General features: G+C 43.6%; 1 pseudogene; it reads right to left on the reverse strand.

Moving 5' to 3' along the window:
• Positions 1-19305: 19305 nt before the first annotated feature.
• Positions 19306-19424, reverse strand: LOC124614688 (annotated as a pseudogene).
• Positions 19425-22339: the final 2915 nt, after the last annotated feature.

A 22339-nucleotide genomic window follows, 5' to 3' on the forward strand; every position in this document is an offset into this window, starting at 1 on the left:
CATGTCAACACAAGCACCGAAGTCAACATTACCTTCCTTCAATTGGGCCAACTGGCGGTGAATCGAGGAAGTACAGTACATACTGACGAACCTAAAAATGAGCTCTAACATGGAAATTAAGCGTTTCCGGACACATGTCCACATAACATATTTTCTTTATTTGTGTGTGAGGAATGTTTCCTGAAAGTTTGGCCGCACCTTTTTGTAACACCCTGTAGAGAACAAGAGCGCTCCTTTCGCACTTGTCTGGGCCACTGCTGACGGAACGTGCTTGGTACTTTCAGTATTACGGTTGAGGAAGGCAGCGGCGGGTTGTGTGACGTAGGGCGCCCGCCTGCCACCGCTGGGCCGTGGCGCCTCCTGATTTAGCCTGGCGCGCGCCGCGGCCCACGTGACTCACCAGGCACGGCGTCACGCACCGCCGACCGCAAATGGCGCGCCGCGTCCTCTGCCAGAATCATCTCACTTCTCCTCACCTGCTCTGAGGTGACAACAGTCGTGGAACAGCGATATTCACACACACAAATGGCGGTAGCAAAGCCTACACTAGGTATAAAAGGGCGGCGCGTTGGCGTTGCTGTCATTTGTACACAGGTGATTCATGTGAAAAGGTTTTCTACGTGATTTGACCGCACGACGGCAAATGACGGACATTGAACGCGGTATGGTAGTTGGAGCCAGACGCATGGGACTTTCTATTTCGGAAACCGTTAGGGAATTCAGTATTCCGAGATCCACAGTGTCAAGAGCGTGCCGAGAATACTAAATTTCAGGCGCTACCTCCTACCACGGACAATGGAGTGGCAGACGGTGCGGCGGCGCGGTTCTTTCCGTCCCTTTACGACGTACCTGCACCTACCTGTGAACATTGTCTCAGCATATCATCAGTAGGAAAGCCGAGTGAAACCTACTGTACTTCGACGTGAACCAGGCTGCAATTAAAGTCACTAATCTACGTTTCTGGTGAAACACGAAATGAAAGGTTGGAAATTTTGTCTTCAACTAATATATTCTGAAACTTAGGTGAACAAGTATCACTGCCAAGCCCGTGCTAGTCTTAACACAGTCACTCACAATCCCTTTCACTCACGTTAGCAAGTTTATGGTATTGCATTTCCCGAAAACGTAATAGCTACAAAAATACCGATTGTTTTTGATTGAGAATGCTCGCCATATATTAAGTCTGTCGGTACCAAATGCAGTCACAGTTTTTAGCCACCGACATGCTAAATACGCCACGCGCAATATATGTCTTTTCTCGTCACAAAGTTCAACTAAAAATTCCGAAATTTCTACACACACATCGGAATAATTATGCCGACACTTTCCAACACTTTTGGTGTATGAAACACTGCTAGATCCGGCAACTTATCGTTTCCATCGGAATTGCTACTACACACGTCCGATCTGTTTCATGGCTAGGCTTCGACTCCTCTCTAGAATACTCTAGTCTTCTCTACCAGCAGACAAAGGCGCGCGAGGAATATTGCTTTACCATTGGTCAGTTTACTCAACAGCGAATAGCAAAACAACATTCTGCCGCGTCAATCCGCGCTTTTCATCAACAACCAATCGCAAAATAGTAAACCTAACGACAGCACTTTTTACCGACGTAATTATCTAATATGCTGACGTTTTGCTTATGCATAAAGTTATTTTTTATTGTTATTTATACCTGAATTAACTTTCCCTTTACCATAAACATACTTTACAAATCTATTCTGCAAAAATCCCCTTTGTCCGTATCCATACTTCTTTGATATGTTCCCACACTAAATCCTACTACACAACTCGTTAAACAATTACCTTCATATTAACCTTAAAGCACACTCACGCATCATTCATACTGCTAAAATAAATTTATAACATTTTACGTACACAAAAAGACATAATAACACATTATGAAAATAATAGAACAGTTTATGAAAAACATTCTATTACTTTAGAGCACTCTAGTGGGCACAATCGAAACTAACATCACAGTCCCCCTATCCAATATTGTCCTCTATCGGCTGATACATAAACTACGTGCGCGTCCAGTCTCGCGTCACCATCTGTCACTATCCAGCTCTGAGACACATCTCCCACTTAACCGTCTGCAAGGCAGGATCGTTATACGGCGCTAAGCCTCAACGGCCTTCACTTAACGACCGAGAGCTAGACTTCGTGAAATAACGGCAGAAATGAGTGTGGGACAAACGACGAACGTATACGTTACTATTTTACTGCGAAATTTGGTGTTAATAGGTCATGGCACCAGACAACCGCCGTGAGTGCCTTTGCTAATAGCACGAAATCGCCAGTAGTGCCTCTCCTGGACTTATGACCATATCAGATCGACGCTAGACGACTAGAAAATCGTTTCCTAGTCAGATGAGTCCCGATTTCAGTTGGTAAGAGGTGACGCTACGAAACCGTAGAGCCAAGTTGTTCTACATTGTTTAGCTCTGGTATTTACAGGGTCACAGAGAAAGCATCCTAGGATTTGGAGGGAAAAGCCGTAACTGTAATGATCTCCACTACGACAGAAACAAAAAGCACAACTTAAGGAAATATAATGTACTGTGTGTTCCAGCTCACAAGCGACATTGAAGCAGGTAGTTCAAATGGTTCAAATGGCTCTGAGCACTATGGGACTCAACATCTGAGGTCATCAATCCCCCTAGAACTTAGAACTACTTAAACCTAACTAACCTAAGGACATCACACAAATCCATGCCCGAGGCACGATTCGAACCTGCGACCGTAGCGGTTCCAGACTGAAGCGCGTAGAACCGCTCGGCCACAGCGGACGGCGCAGGTAGTTCCTGTGACTTAGTATAGACAGAGGTTATATTCGACAACCGGAATAAATTAATAACTGGCTCCTTTTACCGACCTCCGGTCTCAGATGAAACAGTTGCTGAACATTTCAAAGAAAACTCGAGTCTCATCGCAAATAGGTACCCTACTCATACATTTATAGTTGGCAGTGACTTCAATCTACCTTCTGTATTTTGACAAAAAACCATTTTCAGAACCTATTGTAGATAGAAAACAACTTCGATAATTGCTCTCAATGCTTTTTATAAAATTATTTTGAACAATTAGTTCACGAGGCCATTCAAATTGTTAATGGTTACGAAAACACACTTGACCTCTTAGCCACAAATAACGCTGAGCATCACGATGGATACGGGGATTAGCGAACACAAAGTCGCAGCGAGGCTCAATTACCTAACAAAGAAATACACCAAAAATAAACGCGAAATATATATATTTATAAAAGAAACTAAAAATTCGGTTGACGTCTTTCTAAGAGACAGTTTCCAATCGTTCCAAACTATGTACGTGAAGACCATATGGGACTTAAGTTCAAAGAAATAGTATCAACAGCACTCGAGAGATTCATACCAAATAAACTAATAACAGACGGAACTGATCCGCCATGGCACATAAAAAAACGACAGAAAGTTGCTGCAAGATCACCGAAAAAGGCACGTATAATTTAGACGAGCGCAAAATCTCCAAGATTGGCGAAGTTTTACTGTGGCTCGAAATTTGGTGCTGATTTCAATGTGAGATGCATTTAACAGTTTCCACAACGAAACTCTCTTTAGAGATGTGGCGGAAAATCCACAGAGATTCTGGTCCTATGTTAAGAAAACCATTCGGAAAGGCTCAGTAAGTACCTTTGCTGCGCGACAGCGACGAGGAGCAGGAGGGAGAGACAAGGAACCCAACCCTTCGGAGCAGGTAAAATCGTGGCAAATGTCCGGCGTGGCAAATGTCCGCACACCCATCGGATCACGTATGGATCTTCTGCAGCGGAGGCCCATATTCAACAACGTGCGCTGAACGGTTTCCTCAGAATTACTTGTGGCTGCATCAGCATTGCACTATGCCGCCAGATCTGCCACAGGTCGCCGCCTACCCTGCTTTAGTAAGTCCTCTACATCCTGTGGTGGTTCAGCGCCTCCAACATCTTGTCATCTGCTCTCCACCCTTCAACCACTTTCCACAGATGCTCATGGAAACAGCGTACTCGATGCCAGCCGACAGGCCATAACAATATGCACTGTGCCAAAACCACACTTGTCACCGGATTTTCTCGTTCGCAACCCGCATCGCCGCTAGAACGTCTCTTCATTTATCTCTGCTCCGCTTATATTCTTCCTTAGCGCGTCAAGTGCCTGCAACGCCACCAGCTGCATTCAGTCTTGTAATGTGCAGTTCACAACGTTTTCGCTCGTCAGCGTAAGAAGTATTGCTGTGATCTGGAGGACATTGTTGGTTTAAGGTAACCAGACCGAGATTCACAATAGTTGCGGTATTTACCGTGTTGTTACGTGATGCCATTAAAAGACCTTTCACATCATTAATGTTTCCGAGGGGTTGTATTCGTATCTAAAGAAGTGTGTTGTAATGTGCGGAGGAGGTTTCGTGTCAACATATCCCTCTCGAGACACGTTTAGTATTATCAGACATTAGATTATTACTGAGGTATAACGAGCTTTCTGTTGAGTCTCGTTAACTCCTTCACCACCTACGCAGAGCGGTCCGACATACACTACTGGAAATTAAAATTGCTTCACCAAGAAGAAATGCGGGTGATAAACGGGTATTCATTGGACAAATATATTATACTAGAACTGACATGTGATTACATTTTCACGCAGTTTGGGTGCAGAGATCCCGAGAAATCAGTACCCAGAACAACCACCTCTGGCCGTAGTAACGGCCTTGATACGCCTGGGCCATGAGTCAAACAGAGCTTGGATGGCGTGTACAGGTATACAGCTTCAACACGATACCACAGTTCATCAAGAGTAGTGCTGGCGTATTGTGACGAGCCAGTTGCTCGGCCGCCATTGACCAGACGTTTTCAGTTGGTGAGAGATCTGGAGAATGTGCTGGCCAGGGCAGCAGTCGAACATTTTCTGTATCCAGAAAGACCCGTACAGGACCTGCAACATGCGGTCGTGCATTATCCTGCTGAAATGTAGGGTTTCACTGGGATCGAATGAAGGGTAGAGTCACGAGTCGTAAAACATCTGAAATGTAACATCCACTGTTCAAAGTACCGTCAATGCGAACAAGAGGTGACCGAGACGTGTAACCAATGGCACCCCATACCATCACGCCGGGTGAGTACACCATCGCAGGTGCTCCTGTCTGTGATGCAGCGTCAAGGGTAACCGCAGCCAAGGTCTCCGAGCTGATAGTCCATGCTGCTGCAAACGTTGTCGAACTCTTCGTGCAGATGATTGTTGTCTTGCAAACGTCCCCATCTGTTGACTCAGGGATCGAGACGTGGCTGCACGATCCGTTACAGCCATACGGATAAGATGCCTGTCATCTCGACTGCTAGTGATACGAGGCCGTTGAGATCTAGCGCGGCGTTCCGTATTATCCTCCTGAACCCATCGATTCCATATTCTATTAACAGTCATTGGATCTCGACCAACGCGAGCAGCAATGTTGCGATACGTTAAACCACAATCGCGATAGGCTACATTCCGACCTTTATCAAAGTCGGAAACGTGATGGTAACCACAACCTTTTCACCAGGCAACGCCCACTGCTGTTTGTGTGTGAGAAATCGGTTGGAAACTTTCCTCATGTCAGCATGTTGTAGGTGTCGCCACCGGCGCCAACCTTGTGTGAATGCTCTGAAAAGCAAATCATTTGCATATCACAGCATCTTCTTCCTGTCGGTTAAATTTCGCCTCTGTAGCACGTCATCTTCGTGGTAGCACGTCATCTTCGTTGTGTAGCAATTTTAATGGCCAGTAGTGTATATTAAGATTCGCACTCATGTGGAAGGTGTGTTTCGAAACTGAAACCCTTAAGGTACTATGAATATGCTTTACAAGCCACGAACCCATGATTGTTTAAATAGGTAACCATTCTTCGCCGTTCTTTCTTAGGCTATATATGCTCCGTCAACAGTAACGTGATGCTAAACCCCTATTTTCTTCCTTATATCCTTGCGTGCATGTGATATACAAGTACCTTCCTAGTTCTTGATTCATGTAGTACTAATTTATTTTTCAAAACAGTCTGCAGCTAATTCCACTTCTTATTATTTTTCGTCATGAGTGTGCTGGATATCAGTAAAATAAGGGCCAACAACCTTTAAGGAGAAAGTAAGATTGGACATATTCTTTTACTTTATTCAGTATCGCACACATCACAGCACATTGAAGATTTGTGGGACAACAAGCATATACATAAAGAAACGAAGACTGTGTTTAACTCGGGAGGTAGGAACAATTCATCATGACTCGTTCAGAATACTGCCTGAATTGATTTAAGTTAACCACTGAAGCCTTAAGTCAGAGACCATCCAATGTGTGAGACCAGTTCCCTACGAAGGAGCGTACCTGGACCCAGGTTACTACGGTTTTTGTTTATAGCTCAAAGCGAGATTAAATGTGGAAGGAAGGCTGGACAGCACGATTGCTTGAGCGAGGGCAGACGTAAAGAAACTAAAAAACTGTACGTATCTCTTAACTTCATGTACTTTCCCCAGAACACATATTTATCAACACGTAGCCTGATTCACCGGTTCTTGAAAGTTCCACTTGTTAGTGACTCGTTCACCTTGCTCTGAACCAGTTCGGACTCATCCAACCATTGCCGAGCCGTGTTTCAGAACTTGCGAAGCGCTAGACATGTGTATGAGGAGCAGAGGTCTTCTACTATTTCTATCAATGTAAGGACACAGTCGTTTCCAGCTTCCATCCTTGACTAATGGAGGTTGCTCCGTCTCTATCGACCTTGATGTGAATGAGACTATCATGTGAGGGCCACGAATGGTTGAACACTCACCCAAAGTCTGTAATGTTATTCCAAAATGGTACTGCAATGAAACATATCAGTTAGTTGATTACATCTTAGTAAACAATATTCTACTTGCGAATAATTTACACTGGATGTCCTCCGCAGCTGATTGTCGTGCAGAGGATCCTGATTCATTTCCCAGTACTGCCAGAGATATTTCATCGGTGACAAGACTGGAAATGGGGGCGCTTAGCCAACTGAAATTTTTTAATGAACTGCTTGACCGAAATAGCGGCCCATGATCTGTAAAACTTGACACACCGAGAGAGCATTGTATGGATCCCATGACCCACCGTACCGCGTCCGAAGGACTCCCATATGATGTAGGACGACGTGACGGCCAATATGCATCGAGTGACCCTGTGAGCGTGATCACAGAGCTAATTTTTTATATTTTTTCATCATCATGATCAGCTCCTGGTAACCTCCTTAACAACGGAGAAAACAGGCGCCAAGTATCCAACGAAAGCCTGCTTACGGAGTTTCAAGAACTTGTATTAAGTGAGGAATCAAAGAACATATTACAGACTCCCGCGTTTCGGTCCCTTACGGAACGCGAAAATAAGACTGGAATTATTACAGAACGCATAGATGAATTAACTAGTGATTCTTGCCACTTTCCAATATGTATGACACGACGGAAAGTGCTCTGTGTCATCTACTTCTCAATCATTTGCAGAGTATACATGTAGATGTGGATATCGGTACACATAGGAGTAAGTTTACAGTGGTACACAGTATATCAAATAACTAGTTTACGTTCTTGTCTGTAGTATAATGTAATAACAGAAATGTACTTTAGACCCTACGATAAAAGTAATTCTTTCCAACATTTAAAATCTATAAAGTCATTAGAAAGTTTAGGGTTATTACAGGCCAAGTTGTATCAAAATGCACACGTTTCAAGGTGTACTTCTTTGCGTTTCGTGATAATCAGTACAGTTGGGGATAAAAAATGTAGAGGGAGGCCAAGTCTGAATATAATAAGCAGTTTCAAATGAATATGGGTTGCAAAATTTATGCTGAGATGAGAGATCTTACTGGGAATGGACTATCATAAGAGCTGTATCAAATCAGCCTTTGGACTGAAAACCACAACAACAATACAGATGGCAAATGTATTCTTCTAATATCATAAGAACTAAGATGTTGTGTATGAAACATGGGTCGTTGGTTGTACGTGTCTGTTTTAAACGTCAGCTAGGTACTTCATATACGTAACTGTAAATAGAATCGTTGGTTGAGTATCTATCGCTAGAAGCTTTCCGCATACAGCTTATTTTATCTTTGCGATGGCCTAATAAACGGAAATCAACTGTTTATTTCTTCAAAATGTAGAGAGTGGTTGCGAAATCAAAGTAATGGTGACGGTATATCAGTGTATGCAATGAGACATTATAATAGCAGGTAGTACTGTACAAATGCTTCATTCCCACATTCATTGTGAGCGTGAATCGAAACATTATATTGTCATTATATGTGTAGTATGCACCACATTTACAGTAATGTGAGTAATGTGTAGTGGATTCAAATTGTTTAAGTTTCGTAACTGACTTCGATGATGACATTTTATCACAATATTCGTATGTCATATATGCACTGTGGTATCTTGTGTAAGTACGTAAATCTCATCTCGTTATACTTTCAGTCGGGTAATCGATGGTATCTTATTAATTTGTGTGTAGTTGTAGTCGATGAGTTAGCTGTCCCTAGCGATTAGTTTTATGCAACCTGCAGTATATCTGTATCAGGAACGATATCCATACAGGCGACCGCTATGTAATCAATATTAAGTTCCCTCTCAAAGATTTTGGGTGACTGTTAAGTGTAAAAAATATTCGTGAGGGTTGGCCATGAGCTGCACGGTACTTTTCAAGCAAGATATACCTTACTTCTGCCCTATTTATCCAAGTGCCTCCAATCTTTCATTGTGTAATCAGGGGTCAAGTTGTACAGGTTTTGGATGCCTGTGTAAGTTTATTCTGTGTATAGTACTTGATGTTTTCGAAATGGTTCAGAAACATATCCTTATAGTGTGTCTTTCACGATTGGAGACAACCAAAATAACAGCGGAAATCAAAATAGGACGTGCGGATGTAACAACATTCTGGTGGATAACCTCTGAAGCTTTTCATAGGGATTAGGTACTATAAACGGAATAGACTTACGGACGCTCACAGAAGCTGTGAGACTACAGTGCTAATAACGCAAGGAAAGATTGGGAACAATTGGATAAGTATGGCAGAAGTAAGGTGTATCTTGGTCCAAAAATACCGTGTAAATCATGGCCAATCGTCACTTGTATTACTTACAGTAAGAATGCCTTTGCTAACAATTCCCAAAACTCTGACACGGAACTTAATCGCTTACATGGCTATCGCGTGTCTGGCTACTATTCCTGATACAGAAATAGTGCAGGTTGCATAAAACGAATCGGTTGGGGCAGCTGAATCGCCCTGTATAGTTTATCAGGAAGAGGTCATGTAGTTTTAAACTATTAACAAATGAAGTGTGACTGCTCCTTTAACAACATTCTTAGTAGATTTTTTAAAGCATTAACAGTTGTTACAATCATTTATGGAAATGATTATGCAGTAGCGATACAAAAATAGTTACAGAACTGTAACTTCCTGGCAGATTAAAACTCTGTGCCGGTCCGAGACTCGAACTCGGGACCTTTGCCTTTCGCGGGCAAATGCTCTACCAACTGAGCTACCCAAGCACGACACAGGACCCGTCCTCACAGCTTCAATTCTGCCAGTACCACGTCTCCTGCCTTCCAAACTTCACAGGAGCTCTTCTGTTGGAGGAGCACTTGACTGCGAAAGGCAAAGGTCCCGAGTTCGAATCTAGGTCCGGCACACAGTTTTAATCTGTCGGGAAGTTTCATATCAGCGCACACTCCGCTGCAGAGCGAAAATCTCATTCTGGAACCATCCCCTAGGCTGTGGCTAAGCCATGTCTCCGCAATATCATTTCTTCCAGGAGTGCTAGTTATGCAGGTTCGCAGAAGAGCTTCTGTGAAGTTTGGAAGGCGACGAGGTACTGGCAGAATTGAACCTGTGAGGACAGGTCGTGAGTCGTGCTTGGGTAGCTCAGTTGGTAGAGCACTTGCCCGCGAAAGGGAGAGGTCCCGAGTTCGAGTCTCGGTTCGGCACACAGTTTTAATCTGTCAAGAAGTTTCATATCAGCGCACACTCCGCTGTAGAGTGAAAATCTCATTCTGGAGTTACAGAACTGATTTTTATTGTACTTATGACTTGAAGTGCATATGTATTTAGAGTGAGAATGTTCCAAGATGTACTTCATGCGTCATGTAAATATAAACATTGGCATCAAAGTGCACTTTTACTGTATATTGGGACTTTAAGAACTGTCAAGAATCAAAGGAGTGTACATATTCAGACATGCCAAGTTCCACTAGGTGAACTTAAGCCGAGCATGTTTTTACTTGCGACAAACCTGTCTGTAATATTATTTTTGACAACCCTGCGTGGAACGTGCAATATGCTCGCCACTGAAGTGTTAACGAACGCACAATGGGAACGCGAAGTACAATCAACAAAAGTTTTCGAAGATCTGAAGGTGCCAGTCTTACCTGTCGACACAGGCCAATAAAAACAATTTTGAACGCTATGTTGGTTACAGAAGATTTATTTAATGTACTTACGGAGATCAAAGAATGATCTCGTAATCAACAGAGGGACACTCATTGATGCGCCCATTTGCTGCATACACTGACAGCTAAAGATCTGTTAGTGTTTGCGCCGATCCAGTCATACGAATGATGGTAGTTTCGAGTTTAAAGGCAACGAGGAGTAGTGAATCCACAAAGGAGGTACGCGAGGCCAGCTCGTGCCGCAGTTGCGCCTGGAATCGTATGTATCTCTCCGCCGCATCGCTGCACTGGGCGCTACAAGCTACTCGCGGCAGACCGGGCCGCAAATCGTCGCCGTGCCGCTGCCACTCCCCTCCTCGCAGATAAACCGGAAAAATTTACAGCCGTGTCTGGCGTGGCGTCGGCCTTGGATAGCAGATGTCGCGACGCTGGCCGTGAACTTCGCTCGCGGGGCCACTAAACGGCACCTTGCGAAGCGTCTGCCCCCCCCCCCCCCATTCCCCCGTTCGAAACTCCCCCCTCCCCCCCCCCCCCCACCAGTAGGTCTTGTCTAGAAGCCCGTGACCGTCATCAAGGCCGCCGCTTTCGAGTCAAGGCCGCGGTCGGACGGGGCACGAACCCTGTGCCACAGCTTAACGGTTCGTGCGGCTGTAGTTCCACTGTCTCCTATTCCGATACTTCGCTGCGCGTTTATGGCTCATGTCATTTATGGTACTCACTATTTTCACATTTCTAGGTTTACTGTTAATCCACAATGTGTGGTCGTTCGACTCCATTCCATTGAATAGGTCCTGTAATTATTCCTCACTTTCACAGGGAACAGCACTCTTCAGCTAATCTTATCGATGATATCCTTTCATCCCGAATTTTAATCCCATTCTTGAACCTTCCTTTTATTTTCATCATTGCTTATTCAATGTACACATTGAACAGTAGGGGTGATAGACTATATTTCTGTCCTACACCCTTTCAGATCCGATGACTTCATTCTTGGTTTTCTATTCTTATTTTCCCTTTCACTTCTGTTCCATAATCTTTAGTACCCGTCCTTTCCTATACATTATTCCTCTTTTCCTGAGAATTTCGAACGCCTTAAACTATTTTATAGGGCAACGGCCTTGCCGCAGTGGATACAACGGTTCCCGTCAGATCACCGAAGTTAAGCTCTGTCGGGCGTGGCCGGCACTTGGATGAGTGACCATCCGGCCGCCATGCGCTATTGCCATTTTTCGGGGTGCACTCAGCCTCGTGATGCCAATTGAAGGGTTACTCGGCCGAACAGTAGCGGCTTCGGTCAAGAATACCATCATAACGACCGGGAGAGCGGTGTGCTGACCACACGCCCCTCGTATCCGCATCCTCCTCGGAGGATGACACGGCGGTCGGATGGTTCCGGTAGGCCACTCGTGGCCTGACGACGGAGTGCTTTTTTTTCATACCATTTTATACTATTTCTTTTCTAGATCGACAGGTCCTATGATGGTGTTTTGATTCCTCTTGACTCTTGCTTCCATTATCAATCTCGAGGTCAGAATTGCGTCTCTGATGTCTATCCGTTTCCTAATTCCAAAGTGATCGTCATCTGGCACATACTTTTATTTTCGTTGTGTGTAAACATCCCATAAAAATACTCCACCACTTGCATCTTGTTGGCATGCGGAATGCATCACGTCATGGGATTTCGACGTACTGACATCCTAAGAGCGGCGAGTACCAACTTACACCGTTGCTCATCAGTAGTGGCGACCTTTTCCCATGTTTCACGTATCCAGTGGTGGAGACTTTGAGACGCAGCTGACCCCTCCGCCGATCATGTGTGGTGACTGATGCAACACGTGTGGTTCTGGATGGTGTGGGTACTCACCAGTTGTTGTTCTGTAGTCAATTGGCGAGGGATTTACCACAGTTACCCTCTTCCCAAATCCTAGTACAGGGAAGGTTCACTAATCTGGGCTTACCAATGCGGTATTCGCGATAATCTGGGCTTGTTTGTCGCAAGGTGGAACACAGTCCTGCAGCATCTACCACACAGTAGTGGATAACTGATTCAACAGTTACCGATTTGAAGCCGTCATTGCCTGGACGAATATGAGTGGCTCAAATGGCTCTGAGCACTATGGGACTTAACTTCTGAGGTCATCAGTCCCCTAGAACTTAGAACTACTTAAACCTAACTAACCTAAGGACATCACACACATCCATGCCAGAGGCAGGATTCTAACCTGCGATCGTAGCGCCTAGAACCGCTCGGCCACTCCGGCCGGCTCGAATATGAATGCTCGCCTTGTGATTTGAAGGATATAAGAGACAACTAAAGGAACCGAGAGCAAAATAAAATGATGTTTACTTCATAGCTCGTGCTGAGTAATCAATTTACGTCATTGTGCGTACACAACTGGTGAAAAGACTTCTTTGCATAGTGATTGCTGTTCAGACTGCCAATGGAGTCGACATCGCAAGTTGCATCCAAAAGCGCATCCCTTGCGACACATAAGTTCGAAATTTACCTCAAAGGTGCCTACAACTTTCCTCTATAATGGTGGACTAGCTTGCTGCCCTGTGCCATCACCCTGGGGCTCGGCGGCGCTTCGAAGAGCAATGTGTCGACACATACGGAGAAAAAGCCATGTCATCTCTAAGGTGGATTAGTTGTGTCACTTTGGCATCTGGTTTCACCCAGATTCTACCCAACGCCACTGTGGATATGTCACACGATGAGATGGTCGTCCGCCTCTCTTACCCCTATTTCACCCTGCTTTTGACGTCTCTGCGATGGACGTCAGAAGCGCAACACCTAGCGTTGAAATCACCTTGTTTTCTTGTGGGTGGACGAGGAGAACCTTTCAGACACACCGCCGATCAGAATGGATACGAAAAGGCCTCAAAGGATGGCGTAGAGGGCGTCAATGAAACCACCCCTCTCCCTGGGGCGTTGACTGCCCGCATTTCGTGGTTGAAAAGGACAGTTCGTAATGCGATGCGCAACAGGAAGTTGTTCTTGATAACCTTTGACAATGCTGACACTCTCGGACGTTTCAACCGCTTTCTAGGGAATACTGGGGCTGCATCCCCATTGAAAGTGTTCACGCCCCCTTCGGAGTGCAACGCGACGGCTGTTTTTGCTCTCGAGTACAGTTTGGAACTACTAGGCACCGTTCAAAACCATTCCACAAAATCTGAACTTGATACGAAACATCAGAGGATACTTATGCTTCTCAATCCTCCTGGTTCCTACCCTCTTGTGTTGTGATCACGCGGTATGGTATCATTATTACGCGCTTGAATGAAACGGTGTAGGGTCCCTCTTAAAACCTCCAGCTCGGCAAAACCCTCAGTGCCACCCACAGAACCATGTTGAGCATGGTAGCCGTTACAAACATCGACACAAATTCATCGAGGAGGCTGCTCTAGCGCCTAAATGTAGGTAAACTGCAGGAAAGTGTTGTCGAAGTGGTTGCGTAACCTTTGAGCCCCAATGGGTGGCGACTACTAGGTTTGAAAAAGGGAACCTTTAATTCTGTTGCGCAGTATATTAGTAAAGTCCTGTGACATGGTTGGCTGGGAGACCAAGATTGGCACGTTCAGCCCCCTAATTGAAATTTTTCTTATCCCTGGTGTACTGTGACATTTTCTCCGCTGTGGCCGAGCGATTCTAGGCGCTTTAGTCCGGAACCGCGCTGCTGCTACGGTCGCAGGTTCGAATCCAGCCTCGGGTATGGATGTGTGTGATGTCCTCAGGTTAGTTAGGTTTAAGTAGTTCTGAGTCTCGGGGACTGCTAACCTCAGATGTTAAGTCCCATAGCGCTTAGAACCATTTGAACCATTTTGAACATCTTCGCTGGGAACGAGATTTGTATGACCTAGTGTATCTAGTAAGTCTAGGTGCCCGAAATCGGTGCATGTAGTGTGGTGTCATGTTTGTATTGAGGGAGAGAACGGCACAAGGAGACGGTGGGGCTTATCGTCCCTATCTGACAGACGGATCACCAGTAACAGTGTTACATAACTTCATGACGCACTGCGGACTTAATATATGTACTGTATATGTGCTGTCTGTTCTGTCGGACATGTCACGGTAATTTCAGTGCGGAGGCACACTGAGTCCGAACTCTTGCCGCTCTCAGCGAAAAGCTGCAAGCAATGGTGTTCATGGACAGTAGAAACTACTAGAGTGTGACAGGTTGAGAATTTGGGTCGGATAGGAAGCGTGTCTGAATGGCTGAGGCTGTCAAGGTGACCGCTCGTGTGAAGCTTGATATCCGGGTTCGAGTCTCAATTGGTCACAAATTTTCACTTGCCACTGTTGAATTTATTTGAGTGCCTGATTGCGGCAGAGTTCTTCGTTTCTCTTAAAGCATTGCAGAAAGGTTCAGAATTTAATCCAGGACATCTTCAATTTTTTGGTCCTGTCCTCCTCAGTTGCGCGTAATACTACGGTATGTTGATGATTTTCACTTATGGACCGTCTGACAGCAACTGAATGAAACACAATGTTAGTGCCATACGCGTTTCGCCTTTATTTTCTGCAAGGCATCATCAGTGGCCTGTAATATGTACATATGTTAGCAATTTTATTTACATTTTTGTCACTGTGCCTATAGGCTATAAACAGTTCTGGTGGTTGGTATTTCCTATTAAGTAGTAATGTTTTGAACTGTACTTACAGGTTGCGTAGACAGTTTCTTACATATTACGCTCCTGTTGCATTTTTGGTCTTGTTCTTCTTCCTATGAGCGCCAATTTGCTGTTTTTTCTGCATTCCACAGCACTATGCACTGAACGCTTTTTTTAATGCAATGTTTTGGTTTCTGTTGTCGACTGTCAAATGTTTTTGCCAGAGATCGAATATTACTGCCAAACTTATGAGTGTAACTATCGAAGTATCTGTGGTCTGTTCGTTGTTACTTCGATAGTTACACTCATAAGTTTGGCAGTAATATTCGATCTCTGGCAAAAACATTTGACAGTCGGCAACAGAAACCAAAACATTGCATTAAAAAAAGCGTTCAGTGCATAGTGCTGTGGAATGCAGAAAAAACAGCAAATTGGCGCTCATAGGAAGAAGAACAAGACCAAAAATGCAACAGGAGCGTAATATGTAAGAAACTGTCTACGCAACCTGTAAGTACAGTTCAAAACATTACTACTTAATAGGAAATACCAACCACCAGAACTGTTTATAACCTATAGGCACAGTGACAAAAATGTAAATAAAATTGCTAACATATGTACATATTACAGGCCACTGATGATGCCTTGCAGAAAATAAAGGCGAAACGCGTATGGCACTAACATTGTGTTTCATTCAGTTGCTGTCAGACGGTCCATAAGTGAAAATCATCAACATACCGTAGTATTACGCGCAACTGAGGAGGACAGGACCAAAAAATTGAAGATGTCAATACAGCTATGTCAAGCATTCCCTGTCAACGTGTACAACAGGTTCAAGAAAATACATCTGAGACTCCATAAGACGATACAGCATATAAAATTCAACAGAACATGCAAAAAGAACGATTTAATTCCAAGCTACATTAATGTAAAGGTTAAAAACAGTTCTACAGTGGCACAAAAGTCGAAATCATTTGCAGAACGGTATTGGTTACTACATGAAATTAAGATGCTCTATTCGAAAAAACAGCACCTAAACATGATGCTCTATGAGACTCATCTAGAATTGGCAAAAAACGTAGGAAACGCCGCAGTTTTCATGGCACTAGTAGAAAAAACTGAGCACAACACATGCATAGCAATGAAACATTTACAAAACAAACATAAACACAAGATAATGAAACTAACAGTAAAAAAGACGCAAAAATACATTTACATTTTAAATGTGAAACCACATGAACACCAACACTCATTCCATCCATGCTTAGTTAACCTAACAGAGACAGAACTACACGAAAACGAAAAAATGCTCTTGGAAAAAGGTTTGAAACACTGCACCAATAGCAAGGTGAACAATCAATACATAGAAAATCTCATAATAGAAACCGAACACATCCTTACACGTGAAGAACAACAAAATAATTGTGAAATAAACATAGGACTGACAAGAGAACTAGTAAAAGAAGAAATAAAAGGCATAATAAAACAAACACAGCAGACACACAATAAGAACAACCAATCAGAAGCAGCTACTATGAAAAGGTTAAAACAAAAGTTAACAAACAACAACGTATTAATAACAAGAGCAGACAAGGGAAATGTAACAGTACTCATGGATAAAGAGCAATACATCACAAAAACCAAGGAATACATAAACACCAACGCAATACAAAAACTGAAGTCAGATCCTACTACACGATTCCAGGCAAATGTGAAACGAACACTGAAAAACATTGAACACACACTCACAGACAAACAAAAATACTACTTAACGCAGAAAAACCCTCAAGCACCAACACTCCGCAGTCAACCAAAAGTACATAAAGACGGAATGACAATGAGACCTGTTATCAACTTCAAGAAAGCCCCAACATACCGCATAGCCAAACACCTCCAAAAGTTAGTTACAAAACACTATAAAGTAGAAAACAACAGAACACTGATAAACACAGGAAACCTAATAGAAAATATACAGAACATACAGGTACCACACACAGCATCACTGATTTCATTCGATATAGAAAATATGTATACCTCCATCCCTATCACAGAAACAATAGAAATCATAGAACAAAATCTTTCATCCCACAGCAACCTCACCACAGACGCAATAAAAGAAATAACAGATATGCTCAGACTGACAACTGAACAAAACTACTTTCAGTTTGAGGAAGAATATTATCTACAAACTGATGGACTGCCCATGGGATCCCCAATATCAGGAACACTAGCAAACATTTTCATCAGTCACCTTGAAAATCAGATATTTGATAAGATAACCACAAATGAAAGTTTCAAAATCATATATTGGTACAGATACGTGGATGACATTATTTGTTTGATAGACGAGCCAAGTGAAAAAATAGATGAACTCCATTCAGAAATAAACAAAGCTCATAAGAACATAAAATTCACACTTGAAAAAGAAAAAGAAAATCAAATAAATTTTCTTGACATTACAATTAAAAAAGAAAATGGAAAACATACATTTAACATCTTTAGAAAACCAACAGCCACGGACACAATAATACATTCCACATCCAACCACCCCCAAAGCCAGAAATTTGCAGCACTAAGACACATGTTACATAGATTAAACAGAATCCCACTCAGTAAGAGAAACTATGAACAAGAAATGAACACGATCATACAAATAGCTAGGAACAACGGGTATGACACACATGTGGTACACAGGCTCAATCAAAAAATAAAAACACAAATAAAAAACAAACACAACATTTCCACAATACAAAAGAACTCACAAGATGAAAACTTACAAACACACTCAACAAACACACACAATGACAACACCACACAGAAAAGAACCAGATGGTACACCATGACCTACACACATAAACTAACACACAGAGTTGCAAACATCCTAAAGAGACAGGGCTTCAAAATAGCATATAAGCCTGGGCAAACCCTTCAGTCACACCTAAGCCAGCCAGCTACCAAGAGGGACAAATTCCAACAATCAGGAATATATAAACTTGAATGTCAAAGTTGTGATGCAGTATACATAGGCATGACATGCAGGAATTTTGAAACAAGATACAAAGAACATATCAGATGTTGGAAGTATGAAACAAACCATTCCACATTTGCAGAGCATTTAAAACACTACAACCATCATCCTACAAACATGGAACAAGAAATGAAAATAATGAGAATAAGCAACCATGACAAACATCTTATACAAATGCAAGAAAACTTCCACATCCAGAAAGCCATAGCAGAAAACAAACATGTGATAAATGAACAAACACACATCAGCACAGGCTCCTTACTACAATTAATAAAGGAAATGATAACATAAAAGAAAAGTATATAACACCAAAATACACACACACACACACATACACAGCCGACCCCTCAAAAAAAAAAAAAAAAAAAAAAAAAAAAAAAAAAAAAAAAAAAAATGCATAACACCAAAATACAGACAGACACACATACACAGCACAAAGGAAAAAAAAAATTATATATATATATATATATATATATATATATATATATATATATATATATATATCACACCAAAACACACACACACATACACAGGACATAAACAAAAATAAATAATTAAATACAAAAAAATAAAATTAAATTAAATTAATATGACACCAAAAACACACACACACACACACACACACACACACACAAGCGCATACACAAATGCATACACGAACAACGAACAGACCACAGATACTTCGATAGTTACACTCATAAGTTTGGCAGTAATATTCGATCTCTGGCAAAAACATTTGACAGTCGGCAACAGAAACCAAAACATTGCATTAAAAAAAGCGTTCAGTGCATAGTGCTGTGGAATGCAGAAAAAACAGCAAATTGGCGCTCATAGGAAGAAGAACAAGACCAAAAATGCAACAGGAGCGTAATATGTAAGAAACTGTCTACGCAACCTGTAAGTACAGTTCAAAACATTACTACTTAATAGGAAATACCAACCACCAGAACTGTTTATAACCTATAGGCACAGTGACAAAAATGTAAATAAAATTGCTAACATATGTACATATTACAGGCCACTGATGATGCCTTGCAGAAAATAAAGGCGAAACGCGTATGGCACTAACATTGTGTTTCATTCAGTTGCTGTCAGACGGTCCATAAGTGAAAATCATCAACATACCGTAGTATTAATCCAGGACGTCGGCGCAAAGATTGGTGATCAAGAACTTGACGTCGCCACCATTCCTCCCCTTTGTAGTAAATGGCAAAGGGCAGGCAGCTAACAGCACGGGTTGTACCCAGGCGGTTACCCATCCAAGTACTGGCCACGCTTGGCGTTGCTTAACTTCGGTGATCGGACGAGTACTGGTGTATTCAACGAGGCAAAGCTGTTGGTATTTGCTAGATATGCTAGATATGCTAGACAACTGTGCTGACCGACAGATAACGTCACCACCGTACTGCAACACTGTTGAACGAGTTACACTAATAATACACTTTGCTATCCAGCATGTCAACACTGCAGTTCACGAGCTGATTGTTGTCTGAGGCGTTTACGATTTCAGGACAATGGATACTGATACAATGACTTGTATGTCACCAGTACAGCCATCAGCGGGCGGCTCAAAATATGGTTCAAATGGCTATAAGCACTGTGGGACTTAACGTCTGAGGTCATCAGTCCCCTAGGCTTAGAACTGCTTAAACCTAACCACCTCGGAAGATGTTCTCCGTAGTTGAGAACGAAACGTCAGGGAGAAGAAGTTCTACAGATCGACCACGGCAACTTAGCCCGGAAGAGTTTACTGATAAAGAGGCCGGCCGTGAAAGCCTACATGGAATGATTCAACCTAAGGCCATCACACACATCCATGCCCGAGGCAGGATTCGAACCCGCGACCGTAGCAGCAGCGCGGTTCCAGGCTGAAGCGCCTAGAACCGCTCGGCCACAGCGGCTGGCGCAGCAGACGGCGCCGAACAGTCAACGTAGTCAGGTGCAGACCCACTGCAGTACTCTTTCTGCGTCTTTCAGTTTTAAAATACGTTACTATACACCCACCATATGTAATTGATGCTGCACATACTGAATGAATGAAACGTAATGGCCGGCCGAAGTGGCCGTGCGGTTAAAGGCGCTGCAGTCTGGAACCGCAAGACCGCTACGGTCGCAGGTTCGAATCCTGCCTCGGGCATGGATGTTTGTGATGTCCTTAGTTTAGTTAGGTTTAACTAGTTCTAAGTTCTAGGGGACTAATGACCTCAGCAGTTGAGTCCCATAGTGCTCAGAGCCATTTGAACCATTTGAACCAAACGTAATGCGAAATTTACAACGAAACCGAGGCCATTTCAAAACAGCTAATACACTCGCACACAAACTCACTCATTAGACGCGTACACTGTGCAATGTTGCATCGAATATGGTCCATGAATTGGAGCACGACAATAACAGACAGCATAATTATACGAATACCTTACGGAGGACAGCATTTCAGGTTTTTCGCATGTTGTACACTAGTCTGATTAGTGTAGAATTTAAGGGGTAATGTGATTATGTGTATGTTTTCGCTCTTGGCCTAGTTGATTTCAAGATATTTTGGGAACTAGAGCTCATGTCTGTAAATAAGCACCTTTAGCGGTGACGCCACGATGTTGAAACAATCGCAACAATCAATGAGATTAAGTTCACAAACGGAGTAAAAAGTGAACCTTTCAGTCACAAACTGTGTGCTGCTATCTTCAAGTTGTCAGATGCATTACAGCGATGGAAAGTACATTCGTCGTTAGACTATGGTCTATCTATGTGGAGAAGAGACTGTACTTCACTATTAAAATTAATCGTCTTCGCTAATGGACGTGTAGAAATGCTTTATAAGCTGTATCGTTCTGCTAGAGAACACAGTTGCTTCCACCTGGACGCAGCCTTTCTCTTTACGAACGTTTATTGCGCTTTAACAGCGCCCGACTTCACGACTGTAGCACGTCCGTTAAGTTTCTCGTTATTGAGTGGTTGCCGTCAGCTTGTATAGAGATAGCAGTCCATTCCCTGAGACTGCGAAGCTTGATATAACTTACAGGTTTACGACTCTCATCTCTTAAGTCATTAAATTACCGTAATGCGACACGCTCGGCCATGAAAGTAGGCTTTTGACTCTAAAGCTGGAATGAATGATCGGTATCATTATTATTTTTTTTAATTATTGGGTAGTGAACTGCGTAGCGGTGAACTGGGTTAACCTCTGAACATGCCCGTAGCGTGTTGCGCAGTGAGACAAGATGCAGTTGATAGTGCCACATCCGTTGGTTATGATGCTTGCCTGTAGGTGTTCTTGATGCTTTGACAGAGGAAGTTACTACACTCCTGGAAATTGAAATAAGAACACCGTGAATTCATTGTCCCAGGAAGGGGAAACTTTATTGACACATTCCTGGGGTCAGATACATCACATGATCACACTGACAGAACCACAGGCACATAGACACAGGCAACAGAGCATGCACAATGTCGGAACTAGTACAGTGTATATCCACCTTTCGCAGCAATGCAGGCTGCTATTCTCCCATGGAGACGATCGTAGAGATGCTGGATGTAGTCCTGTGGAACGGCTTGCCATCCCATTTCCACCTGGCGCCTCAGTTGGACCAGCGTTCGTGCTGGACGTGCAGACCGCGTGAGACGACGCTTCATCCAGTCCCAAACATGCTCAATGGGGGACAGATCCGGAGATCTTGCTGGCCAGGGTAGTTGACTTACACCTTCTAGAGCACGTTGGGTGGCACGGGATACATGCGGACGTGCATTGTCCTGTTGGAAAGCAAGTTCCCTTGCCGGTCTAGGGATGGTAGAACGATGGGTTCGATGACGGTTTGGATGTACCGTGCGCTATTCAGTGTCCCCTCGACGATCACCAGCGGTGTACGGTCAGTGTCGGAGATCGCTCCCCACACCATGATGCCGGGTGTTGGCCCTGTGTGCCTCGGTCGTATGCAGTCCTGATTGTGGCGCTCACCTGCACGGCGCCAAACACGCATACGACCATCATTGGCACCAAGGCAGAAGCGACTCTCATCGCTGAAGACGACACGTCTCCATTCGTCCCTCCATTCACGCCTGTCGCGACACCACTGGAGGCGGGCTGCACGATGTTGGGGCGTGAGCGGAAGACGGCCTAACGGTGCGCGGGACCGTAGCCCAGCTTCATGGAGACGGTTGCGAATGGTCCTCGCCGATACCCCAGGAGCAACAGTGTCCCTAATTTGCTGGGAAGTGGCAGTGCGGTCCCCTACGGCACTGCGTAGGATCCTACGGTCTTG

This window comes from Schistocerca americana, chromosome 4, assembly GCF_021461395.2.
Source record: "Schistocerca americana isolate TAMUIC-IGC-003095 chromosome 4, iqSchAmer2.1, whole genome shotgun sequence".
NCBI classification, from domain to species: domain Eukaryota; kingdom Metazoa; phylum Arthropoda; class Insecta; order Orthoptera; family Acrididae; genus Schistocerca; species Schistocerca americana.